Below are 10000 nucleotides of genomic sequence, written 5' to 3'. Positions count from 1 at the left end.
GCAGTGAAACACCCAACTTTAAAGTGCCACTGCCACTGTCACATACACACTATGTAGAACCACTGCCACTGTCACATACACACTATGTAGAGCCACTGTCACATACACACTATGTAGAGCCACTGCCACTGTCACATACACACTATATAGAGCCACTGCCACATACACACTATAGGGAGCGTGTATGCGAAGGGGCCAGAGGCTTACGGACATACCACTCTGAAAACGCCCGATCTCGTCTGTTCTCGGAAGCTAAGCAGGGTCGGGCCTGGTTAGTACTTGGATGGGAGACCGCCTGGGAATACCAGGTGCTGTAAGCTTTTCCACTTCACTTTTTAGAGACAGCCAGGGCGCTGCTCCAGCAGTGAAACACCCAACTTTAAAGTGCCACTGCCACTGTCACATACACACTATGTAGAGCCACTGCCACTGCCACTGCCACATACACACTATGTAGAGCCACTGCCACTGTCACATACACACTATGTAGAGCCACTGCCACTGCCACATACACACTATAAGGAGCGTGTATGCGAAGGGCCCACAGACTTACGGCCATACCACTCTGAACACGCCCGATCTCGTCTGATCTCGGAGGCTAAGCAGGGTCGGGCCTGGTTAGTACTTGGATGGGACACCGCCTGGGAATACCAGGTGCTGTAAGCTTTTCCACTTCACTTTTTAGAGACAGCCAGGGCGCTGCTCCAGGAGTGAAACACCCAACTTTAAAGTGCCACTGCCACTGTCACATACACACTATGTAGAGACAATGCCACTGCCACTGCCACATACACACTATGTAGAGCCACTGCCACTGCCACATACACACTTTGTAGAGACAATGCCACTGCCACATACACACTATAAGGAGCGTATATGCGAAGGGCCCAGAGGCTTACGGCCATACCACTCTGAACACGCCCGATCTCGTCTGATCTCGGAGGCTAAGCAGGGTCGGGCCTGGTTAGTACTTGGATGGTAGACCGCCTGGGAATACCAGGTGCTGTAAGCTTTTCCACTTCCCTTTTGAGAGACTGCCAGGGTGCTGCTCCAGCAGTGAAACACACAGCTTTAAACAGCCACTGCCACTGTCACATACACACTATGTAAAGCCACTGCCACTGCCACTGCCACATACACACTATAAGGAGCGTGTATGCAAAGGGCCCTCAGGCTTACGGCCATACCACTCTGAACACGCCCGATCTGGTCTGATCTCAGAAGCTAAGCAGGATCGGGCCTGGTTAGTACTTGGATGGGAGACCGCCTGGGAATACCAGGTGCTGTAAGCTTTTCCACTTCCCTTTTTAGAGACAGGCATGGTGCTGCTCCAGCAGTGAAACACCCAACTTTAAAGTGCCACTGCCACTGTCACATACACACTATGTAGAGCCACTGTCACATACACACTATGTAGAGCCACTACCACTGCCACATACACACTATAAGGAGCGTGTATGCGAAGGCCCCAAAACTTACGGCCATACAACTCTGAGGACGCCTGATCTCGTCTGATCTCGGAAGGTAAGCAGGGTCGGGCCTGGTTAGTACTTGGATGGGAGAATGCCTGGGAATACCAGGTGCTGTAAGCTTTTCCACTTCCCTTTTTGGAGACAGCCAGGGTGCTGCTCCAGCAGTGAAACACCCAACTTTAAAGTGCCACTGCCACTGCCACATACACACTATGTAGAGCCACTGCCACTGCCACATACACACTTTGTAGAGACACTGCCACTGCCACATACACACTATAAGTAGCGTGTATGCAAAGTGCCCACAGGCTTACGGCCATACCACTCTGAACACGCCCGATCTCGTCTGATCTCCGAAGCTAAGCAGGGTCGGGCCTGGTTAGTACTTGGATGGGAGACCGCCTGGGAATACCAGGTGCTGTAAGCTTTTCCACTGCACTTTTTAGAGACAGCCATGGCGCTGCTCCAGCAGTGAAACACCCAACTTTAAAGTGCCACTGCCACTGTCACATACACACTATTTAAAGCCACTGCTACTGCCACTGCCACATACACACTATAAGGAGGGTGTATGCGAAGGGCCCAGAGGCTTACGGCCATACCACTCTGAACACGCCCGATCTCGTCTGATCTCGGAAGCTAAGCAGGGTCGGGCCTGGTTAGTACTTGGATGGGAGACCGCCTGGGAATACCAGGTGCTGTAAGCTTTTCCACTTCACTTTTTAGAGACAGCCAGGGTGCTACTCCAGCAGTGAAACACCCAACTTTAAAGTGCCACTGCCACTGTCACATACACACTATGTAGAGCCACTGTCACATACACACTTTGTAGAGACAATGCCACTGCCACATACACACTATAAGGAGCGTGTATGCAAAGTGTCCACAGGCTTACGGCCATACCACTCTGAACACGCCCGATCTCGTCTGATCTCGGAAGCTAAGCAGGGTCAGGCCTGGTTAGTACTTGGATGGGAGACCGCATGGGAATACCAGGTGCTGTAAGCTTTTCCACTTCACTTATTAGAGACAGCCAGTGCGCTGCTCCAGCAGTGAAACACCCAACTTTAAAGTGCCACTGTCACATACACACTATGTAGAGACAATGCCACTGACACATACACACTATAAGGAGCGTGTATGCAAAGGGCCCACAGGCTTACAGGGTTAAGGCCATACCACTCTGAACACGCCCGATCTCGTCTGATCTCGGAAGCTAAGGAGGGTCAGGCCTGGTTAGCACTTTGATGGGAGACCGCCTGGGAATACCAGGTGCTGTAAGCTTTTCCACTTCCCTTTTTAGACACAGCCAGGTTGATGCTCCAGCAGTGAAACACACAGCTTTAAACAGCCACAGCCACAGCCACTGCCACTGCCACTGTCACATACACACTATGTAGAGCCACTGCCACATACACACTATAAGGAGCGGGTATGCGAAGGGCCCACTGGCTCACAGCCATACCACTCTGAACACGCCTGATCTCATCTGATCTCGGAAGCTAAGCAGGGTCGGGCCTGGTTAGTACTTGGATGGGAGACCGCCTGGGAATACCAGGTGCTGTAAGCTTTTCCACTTCCCTTTTTAGAGATAGCCAGGGTGCTGCTCCAGCAGTGAAACACCCAACTTTAAAGTGCCACTGCCACTGTCACATACACACTATGTAGAGACAATGCCACTGCCACTGCCACTGCCACTGTCACATACACACTATGTAGAGCCACTGCCACATACACACTATGTAGAGACAATGCCACTGCCACATACACACTATAAGGAGCGTGTATGCAAAGGTCCCACAGGCTTTACGGCCATACCACTCTGAACACCCCCGATCTCGTCTGATCTCGGAAGCTAAGCAGGATCAAGCCTGGTTAGTACTTTGATGGGATTCCGCCTGGGAATACCAGGTGCTGTAAGCTTTTCCACTTCCCTTTTCAGAGACAGCCAGGGTGCTGCTCCAGCAGTGAAACACCTAGCTGAACACATTGAACGCTCCACGCCTTGAGCAGAGTGCCACAGATACGGAGCACCAGGGCCACGAAGCTGCGTTGGACGCGACTGTCAAGCTGTAGTCCGCGGGGAGGTGCTTAAGCGTGGTCCCACGAGTTGGGCTGGTGGGCAATTTTGCTGGAGCTTTCTGCAGGCTGAACTGATTGGGATTGTCACATACACACTATGTAGAGATAATGCCACTGCCACAAACACACTATAAGGAGCGTGTCTGCAAAGGGCCCACAGGCTTACGGCCATACCACTCTGAACACGCCCGATCTCGTCTGATCTCGGAAGCTAAGCAGGGTCGGGCCTGGTTAGTACTTCGATGGGAGACCGCCTGGGAATACCAGGTGCTGCAAGCTTTTCCACTTCACTTTTTAGAGACAGCCATGGCACTGCTCCAGCAGTGAAACACCCAACTTTAAAGTGCCACTGCCACTGTCACATACACACTATGTAAATCCACTGCCACTGCCACTGCCACATACACACTATAAGGAGCGTATCTGCAAAGGGCCCACAGGCTTACGGCCATACCACTCTGAACACGCCCGATCTCGTCTGATCTCGGAAGCTAAGCAGGGTCGGGCCTGGTTAGTACTTGTATGGGAGACCGCCTGGGAATACCAGGTGCTGCAAGCTTTTCCACTTCACTTTTTAGAGACAGCCATGGCACTGCTCCAGCAGTGAAACACCCAACTTTAAAGTGCCACTGCCACTGCCACATACACACTATGTAGAGCCACTGCCACATACACACTATAAGGAGTGTGGATGCGAGTGGCCCAGAGGCTTACGGCCATACTACTCTGAACACGACATATCTCGTCTGATCTCGGTAGCTAAGCAGGGTCGGGTCTGGTTAGTTCATGGATGGGAGACCTCCTGGGAATGCCATGTGCTGTAAGCTTTTCCACTTCAGTTTTTAGAGACAGCCAGGGCGCTGCTCCAGCAGTGAAAAACCCAACTTTAAAGTGCCACTGCCACTTTCACATACACACTATGTCGAGACACTGCCACTGCCACATACACACTATGTAGAGACAATGCCACTGACACATACACACTATAAGGAGCGTGTATGCAAAGAGCCCACAGGCTTACGGCCATACCACTCTGAACACGCCCGATCTCGTCTGATCTCGGAAGCTAAGCAGGGTCGGGCCTGGTTAGTACTTGGATGGGAGACCGCCTGGGACTTTCAGGTGCTGTAAGCTCTTCCACTTCACTTTTTAGAGACAGCCAGGGTGATGCTCCAGCAGTGAAACACACAGCTTTAAAGTGCCACTGCCACTGTCACTGACATACTATGTAGAGCCACTGCCACATACACACTATAAGGAGCGGGTATGCGAAGGGCCCACAGGCTTACGACCATACCACTCTGAACACGCCCGATCTCGTCTGATCTCGGAAGCTAAGCAGGGTCGGGCACTTTTTAGAGACAGCCAGGGTGCTGCTCCAGCAGTGAAAAACCCAACTTTAAAGTGCCACTGCCACTGTCACATACACACTATGTAGAGCCACTGCCACATACACACTATGTGGAGCCACTGCCACTGCCACATACACACTATGTAGAGACAATGCCACTGCCACATACACACTATAAGGAGCGTGTATGCAAAGCACCCACAGGCTTACGGCCATACCACTCTGAACACGCCCGGTCTCGTCTGATCTCGGAAGCTAAGCAGGGTCAGGCCTGGTTAGTACTTGGATAGGAGACCGCCTGGGAGTACCAGGTGCTGTAAAATTTTCCACTTCAATTTTTAGAGACAGCCAGGGTGATGCTCCAGCAGTGAAACACATAGCTTTAAACAGCCACTGCCACTGTCACTTACACACCATGTAGAGCCACTGCCACATACACACTATAAGGAGCGGGTATGCGAAGGACCGACTGGCTTACGGCCATACCACTCTGAACATGCCCGATCTCGTCTGATCTCGGAAGCTAAGCAGGGTCGGGCCCTTTTTAGAGACAGCCAGGGTGCTGCTCCAAAAGTGAAACACCCAACTTTAAAGTGCCACTGCCACTGTCACATACACACTATGTAGAGCCACTGCCACTGCCACTGTCACATACACACTATGTAGAGCCACTTTCACATACACATTATGTAGAGCCATTGCCACTGCCACTGCGACTAACACACTATAAGGACCGTGTATGAGAAGGGCCCAGAGGCTTACGGCCATACCACTCTGAACACGCCCGATCTCGTCTGATCTCGGTAGCTAAGCAGTGTCGGGCCTGGTTAGTACTTGGATGGGAGACCTCCTGGGAATACCAGGTGCTGTAAGCTTTTCCACTTCCCTTTTTAGAGACAGCCAGGGTGCTGCTCCAGCAGTGAAACACCCAACTTTAAAGTGCCACTGCCACTGTGACATACACACTATGTAGAGCCACTGCCACTGCCACTACCACATACACACTATGTAGAGCCACTGCCACTATCACATACACACTATGTAGAGCCACTGCCACTGCTACATACACACTATAAGGAGCGTGTATGCAAAGGGCCCACAGGCTTACGGCCATACCACTCTGAACACACCCGATCTCGTCTGATCTCGGAAGCTAAGCAGGGTCGGGCCTGGTTAGTACTTGGATGGGAGACCGCCTGGGAATACCAGGTGCTGTAAGCTTTTCCACTTCCCTTTTTAGAGACAGCCAGGGTGCTGCTCCAGCAGTGAAACACCCAACTTTAAAGTGCCACTGCCACTGTCACATACACACTATGTAGAGCCACTGCCACTGCCACTGTCACATACACACTATGTAGAGCCACTGTCACATACACACTATTTAGAGCCACTGCCACTGCCACATACACACTATAAGGAGCGTGTATGCGAAGGGCCCAGAGGCTTACGGCCATACCACTCTGAACACGCCCGATCTCATCAGATCTCGGAAGCTAAGCAGAGTCGGGCCCTTTTTATAGACAGCCAGGGTGCTGCTCCAGCAGTGAAACACCCAACTTTAAAGTGCCACTGCCACTGTCACATACACACTATGTAGAGCCACTGACACTGCCACTGTCACATACACACTATGTAGTGCCACTGTCACATACACACTATGTCGAGCCACTGCCACTGCCACTGCCACATACACACTATGTAGTGCCACTGTCACATACACACTATGTCGAGCCACTGCCACTGCCACTGCCACTAACACACTATAAGGAGCGTGTATGCGAAGTGCCCAGAGGCTTACGACCATACCACTCTGAACACGCCCGATCTCGTCTGATCTCGGTAGCTAAGCAGGGTCGGGCCTGGTTAGTACTTGGGTGGGAGACCTCCTGGGAATACCAGGTGCTGTAAGCTTTTCCACTTCCCTTTTTAGAGACAGCCAGGAAGCTGCTCCAGCAGTGAAACACCCAACTTTAAAGTGCCACTGCCACTGTCACATACACACTATGTAGAGACAATGCCACTGCCACTGCCACTGCCACTGTCACATACACAGTATGTAGAGCCACTGCCACATACACACTATAAGGAGCGTGTATGCAAAGAGCCAACAGGCTTACGGCCATACCACTCTGAACACGCCCGATCTCGTCTGATCTCGGAAGCTAAGCAGGGTCGGGCCTGGTTAGTACTTGGATGGGAGACCGCCTGGGAAAACCAGGTGCTGTAAGCTTTTCCACTTCCCTTTTTAGAGACAGCCAGGGTGCTGCTCCAGCAGTGAAACACCCAACTTTAAAGTGCCACTGTCACATACACACTATGTAGAGACAATGCCACTGCCACATACACACTATAAGGAGCGTGTATGCAAAGGTCCCACAGGCTTACGGCCATACCACTCTGAACACCCCCGATCTCGTCTGATCTCGGAAGCTAAGCAGGATCAAGCCTGGTTAGTACTTTGATGCGATTCCGCCTGGGAATACCAGGTGCTGTAAGCTTTTCCACTTCCCTTTTCAGAGACAGCCAGGGTGCTGCTCCAGCAGTGAAACACCTAGCTGAACACATTGAACGCTCCACGCCTTGAGCAGAGTGCCACAGATACGGAGCACCAGGGCCACGAAGCTGCGTTGGACGCGACTGTCAAGCTGTAGTCCGCGGGGAGGTGCTTAAGCGTGGTCCCACGAGTTGGGCTGGTGGGCAATTTTGCTGGAGCTTTCTGCAGGCTGAACTGATTGGGATTGTCACATACACACTATGTAGAGACAATGCCACTGCCACAAACACACTATAAGGAGCGTGTCTGCAAAGGGCCCACAGGCTTACGGCCATACCACTCTGAACACGCCCGATCTCGTCTGATCTCGTCTGATCTCGTCTGATCTCGGAAGCTAAGCAGGGTCGGGCCTGGTTAGTACTTGGATGGGAGACCGCCTGGGAGTACCAGGTGCTGCAAGCTTTTCCACTTCACTTTTTAGAGACAGCCATGGCACTGCTCCAGCAGTGAAACACCCAACTTTAAAGTGCCACTGCCACTGTCACATACACACTATGTAAATCCACTGCCACTGCCACTGCCACATACACACTATAAGGAGCGTGTATGCGAAGGGCCCAGAGGCTTACGGCCATACCACTCTGAACACGCCCGATCTCGTCTGATCTCGGAAGCCAAGCAGGGTCGGGCCTGGTTAGTACTTGGATGGGAGACCGCCTGGGAATACCAGGTGCTGTAAGCTTTTCCACTTCCCTTTTTAGAGACAGCCAGGGTGCTGCTCCAGCAGTGAAACACCCAACTTTAAAGTGCCACTGCCACTGTCACATACACACTATGTAGAGACAATGCCACTGCCACATACACACTATAAGGAGCGTGTATGCAAAGGACCCACAGGCTTACGGCCATACCACTCTGCACACGCCCGATCTCGTCTGATCTCGGAAGCTAAGCAGGGTCGGGCCTGGTTAGTACTTGGATGGGAGACCGCCTGGGAATACCAGGTGCTGTAAGCTTTTCCACTTCACTTATTAGAGACAGCCAGTGCGCTGCTCCAGCAGTGAAACACCCAACTTTAAAGTGCCACTGTCACATACACACTATGTAGAGACAATGCCACTGCCACATACACACTATAAGGAGCGTGTATGCAAAGGTCCCACAGTCTTACGGCCATACCACTCTGAACACCCCCAATCTCGTCTGATCTCGGAAGCTAAGCAGGATCAAGCCTGGTTAGTACTTTGATGGGATTCCGCCTGGGAATACCAGGTGCTGTAAGCTTTTCCACTTCCCTTTTTAGAGACAGCCAGGGTGCTGCTCCAGCAGTGAAACACCCAGCTTTAAAGAGCCACTGCCACTGTCACATACACACTATGTAGAGCCACTGCCACTGCCACTAACACACTATAAGGAGCGTGTATGCGAAGGGCCCAGAGGCTTACGGCCATACCACTCTGAACACGCCCGATCTCGTCTGATCTCGGTAGCTAAGCAGGGTCGGGCCTGGTTAGTACTTGGATGGGAGACCTCCTGGGAATACCAGGTGCTGTAAGCTTTTCCACTTCCCTTTTTAGAGAGAGCCAGGGTGCTGCTCCAGCAGTGAAACACCCAGCTGAACTCATTGAACGCTCCACGCCTTGAGCAGAGTGCCAGAGATACGGAGCACCAGGGCCACGAAGCTGAGTCGGACACGCCTGTCAAGCTGTAGTCCGCGGGGAGGTGCTTAAGCGTGGGCCCACGAGTTGGGGTGGTGGGCAAGGTTGCTGGAGCTTTCTGCAGGCTGAACTGCGTGGGGTTGAGGAGGCCACAGTGTGTTGATGAAGTACGGGTATCAGTGCTCATAGACTCTGCCAAGAGCTGCCGATGCGGTCACATACGCACTATGAAAAGCCGCTGACTCTGTGACGTACACACTATAAAGAGCCACTGCCACTGTCACATACACACTATGTAGAGCCACTGCCACTGCCACATACACACTATAAGGAGCGTGTATGGGAAGGGCCCAGAGGCTTACGGCCATACCACTCTGAACACGCCCGATCTCGTCTGATCTCGGAAGCTAAGCTGGGTCCGGCCTGGTTAGTACTTGGATGGGAGACCGCCTGGGAATACCAGGTGCTGTAAGCTTTTCCACTTCACTTTTTAGAGACAGCCAGGGTGCTGCTCCAGCAGTGAAACACCCAACGTTAAAGTGCCACTGCCACTGTCATATACACACTATGTAGAGCCACTGCCACTGCCACATACAAACTATGTAGACACAATGCCACTGCCACATACACACTATAAGGAGCGTGTATGCAAATGGCGTACAGGCTTACGGCCATACCACTCTGAACACGCCCGATCTCGTCTGATCTCGGAAGCTAAGCAGGGTCGGGCCTGGTTAGTACTTGGATGGGAGACCGCCTGGGAATACCAGGTGCTGTAAGCTTTTCCACTTCACTTTTTAGAGACAGCCAGGGTGCTGCTCCAGCAGTGAAACACCCAACTTTAAAGTGCCACTGCCACTGTCACATACACACTATGTAGAGCCACTGCCACTGCCACTGCCACACTATAAAGAGCCACTGCCACTGTCACATACACACTATG

The 10000-nt window shown here is 52.2% G+C and overlaps 20 non-coding genes and 8 pseudogenes across 20 annotated transcripts; all 28 read left to right on the top strand.

Annotated features, from left to right (window-relative positions):
* The first annotated feature begins 201 nt into the window (after positions 1-201).
* Positions 202-320, top strand: LOC139282114 (5S ribosomal RNA). The gene has a single exon (XR_011597230.1). It is a non-coding gene; the product is annotated as a 5S ribosomal RNA (ribosomal RNA).
* Positions 321-547: 227 nt separating this feature from the next.
* LOC139303874 (5S ribosomal RNA) lies at positions 548-666 on the top strand. The gene has a single exon (XR_011599000.1). It is a non-coding gene; the product is annotated as a 5S ribosomal RNA (ribosomal RNA).
* Positions 667-893: 227 nt separating this feature from the next.
* LOC139282081 (5S ribosomal RNA) lies at positions 894-1012 on the top strand. Its single transcript, XR_011597197.1, has one exon. It is a non-coding gene; the product is annotated as a 5S ribosomal RNA (ribosomal RNA).
* A 161-nt stretch (positions 1013-1173) lies between these two features.
* On the top strand, positions 1174-1292 carry LOC139305471 (5S ribosomal RNA). Its single transcript, XR_011599282.1, has one exon. It is a non-coding gene; the product is annotated as a 5S ribosomal RNA (ribosomal RNA).
* Positions 1293-1473: 181 nt separating this feature from the next.
* Positions 1474-1592, top strand: LOC139307802 (5S ribosomal RNA; annotated as a pseudogene).
* Positions 1593-1780: 188 nt separating this feature from the next.
* LOC139282011 (5S ribosomal RNA) lies at positions 1781-1899 on the top strand. The gene has a single exon (XR_011597130.1). It is a non-coding gene; the product is annotated as a 5S ribosomal RNA (ribosomal RNA).
* A 161-nt stretch (positions 1900-2060) lies between these two features.
* LOC139282072 (5S ribosomal RNA) lies at positions 2061-2179 on the top strand. Its single transcript, XR_011597188.1, has one exon. It is a non-coding gene; the product is annotated as a 5S ribosomal RNA (ribosomal RNA).
* A 182-nt stretch (positions 2180-2361) lies between these two features.
* LOC139281980 (5S ribosomal RNA) lies at positions 2362-2480 on the top strand. Its single transcript, XR_011597100.1, has one exon. It is a non-coding gene; the product is annotated as a 5S ribosomal RNA (ribosomal RNA).
* Positions 2481-2637: 157 nt separating this feature from the next.
* LOC139307800 (5S ribosomal RNA) lies at positions 2638-2756 on the top strand (annotated as a pseudogene).
* A 167-nt stretch (positions 2757-2923) lies between these two features.
* LOC139282005 (5S ribosomal RNA) lies at positions 2924-3042 on the top strand. The gene has a single exon (XR_011597124.1). It is a non-coding gene; the product is annotated as a 5S ribosomal RNA (ribosomal RNA).
* Positions 3043-3276: 234 nt separating this feature from the next.
* On the top strand, positions 3277-3395 carry LOC139307778 (5S ribosomal RNA; annotated as a pseudogene).
* Positions 3396-3714: 319 nt separating this feature from the next.
* LOC139281969 (5S ribosomal RNA) lies at positions 3715-3833 on the top strand. Its single transcript, XR_011597090.1, has one exon. It is a non-coding gene; the product is annotated as a 5S ribosomal RNA (ribosomal RNA).
* Positions 3834-3994: 161 nt separating this feature from the next.
* LOC139282076 (5S ribosomal RNA) lies at positions 3995-4113 on the top strand. Its single transcript, XR_011597192.1, has one exon. It is a non-coding gene; the product is annotated as a 5S ribosomal RNA (ribosomal RNA).
* A 149-nt stretch (positions 4114-4262) lies between these two features.
* LOC139281758 (5S ribosomal RNA) lies at positions 4263-4381 on the top strand (annotated as a pseudogene).
* Positions 4382-4569: 188 nt separating this feature from the next.
* Positions 4570-4688, top strand: LOC139282160 (5S ribosomal RNA). The gene has a single exon (XR_011597276.1). It is a non-coding gene; the product is annotated as a 5S ribosomal RNA (ribosomal RNA).
* Positions 4689-5109: 421 nt separating this feature from the next.
* On the top strand, positions 5110-5228 carry LOC139307495 (5S ribosomal RNA; annotated as a pseudogene).
* A 433-nt stretch (positions 5229-5661) lies between these two features.
* Positions 5662-5780, top strand: LOC139307563 (5S ribosomal RNA). The gene has a single exon (XR_011599673.1). It is a non-coding gene; the product is annotated as a 5S ribosomal RNA (ribosomal RNA).
* Positions 5781-6007: 227 nt separating this feature from the next.
* LOC139281761 (5S ribosomal RNA) lies at positions 6008-6126 on the top strand. Its single transcript, XR_011596902.1, has one exon. It is a non-coding gene; the product is annotated as a 5S ribosomal RNA (ribosomal RNA).
* Positions 6127-6697: 571 nt separating this feature from the next.
* On the top strand, positions 6698-6816 carry LOC139282015 (5S ribosomal RNA). The gene has a single exon (XR_011597134.1). It is a non-coding gene; the product is annotated as a 5S ribosomal RNA (ribosomal RNA).
* A 200-nt stretch (positions 6817-7016) lies between these two features.
* On the top strand, positions 7017-7135 carry LOC139304532 (5S ribosomal RNA). Its single transcript, XR_011599124.1, has one exon. It is a non-coding gene; the product is annotated as a 5S ribosomal RNA (ribosomal RNA).
* Positions 7136-7284: 149 nt separating this feature from the next.
* Positions 7285-7403, top strand: LOC139307817 (5S ribosomal RNA; annotated as a pseudogene).
* Positions 7404-7722: 319 nt separating this feature from the next.
* On the top strand, positions 7723-7861 carry LOC139306670 (5S ribosomal RNA; annotated as a pseudogene).
* Positions 7862-8022: 161 nt separating this feature from the next.
* Positions 8023-8141, top strand: LOC139307681 (5S ribosomal RNA). The gene has a single exon (XR_011599684.1). It is a non-coding gene; the product is annotated as a 5S ribosomal RNA (ribosomal RNA).
* Positions 8142-8296: 155 nt separating this feature from the next.
* On the top strand, positions 8297-8415 carry LOC139307398 (5S ribosomal RNA). Its single transcript, XR_011599657.1, has one exon. It is a non-coding gene; the product is annotated as a 5S ribosomal RNA (ribosomal RNA).
* Positions 8416-8564: 149 nt separating this feature from the next.
* LOC139307826 (5S ribosomal RNA) lies at positions 8565-8683 on the top strand (annotated as a pseudogene).
* A 155-nt stretch (positions 8684-8838) lies between these two features.
* LOC139306491 (5S ribosomal RNA) lies at positions 8839-8957 on the top strand. Its single transcript, XR_011599475.1, has one exon. It is a non-coding gene; the product is annotated as a 5S ribosomal RNA (ribosomal RNA).
* A 456-nt stretch (positions 8958-9413) lies between these two features.
* LOC139303948 (5S ribosomal RNA) lies at positions 9414-9532 on the top strand. The gene has a single exon (XR_011599021.1). It is a non-coding gene; the product is annotated as a 5S ribosomal RNA (ribosomal RNA).
* A 188-nt stretch (positions 9533-9720) lies between these two features.
* LOC139282060 (5S ribosomal RNA) lies at positions 9721-9839 on the top strand. The gene has a single exon (XR_011597177.1). It is a non-coding gene; the product is annotated as a 5S ribosomal RNA (ribosomal RNA).
* The last annotated feature ends 161 nt before the right edge of the window (positions 9840-10000 follow it).

The sequence above is a fragment of the Enoplosus armatus genome, chromosome 2, assembly GCF_043641665.1.
Source record: "Enoplosus armatus isolate fEnoArm2 chromosome 2, fEnoArm2.hap1, whole genome shotgun sequence".
Taxonomy (NCBI): Eukaryota; Metazoa; Chordata; class Actinopteri; order Centrarchiformes; family Enoplosidae; genus Enoplosus; species Enoplosus armatus.
This window is presented reverse-complemented; position numbering and strand designations above follow the sequence as displayed.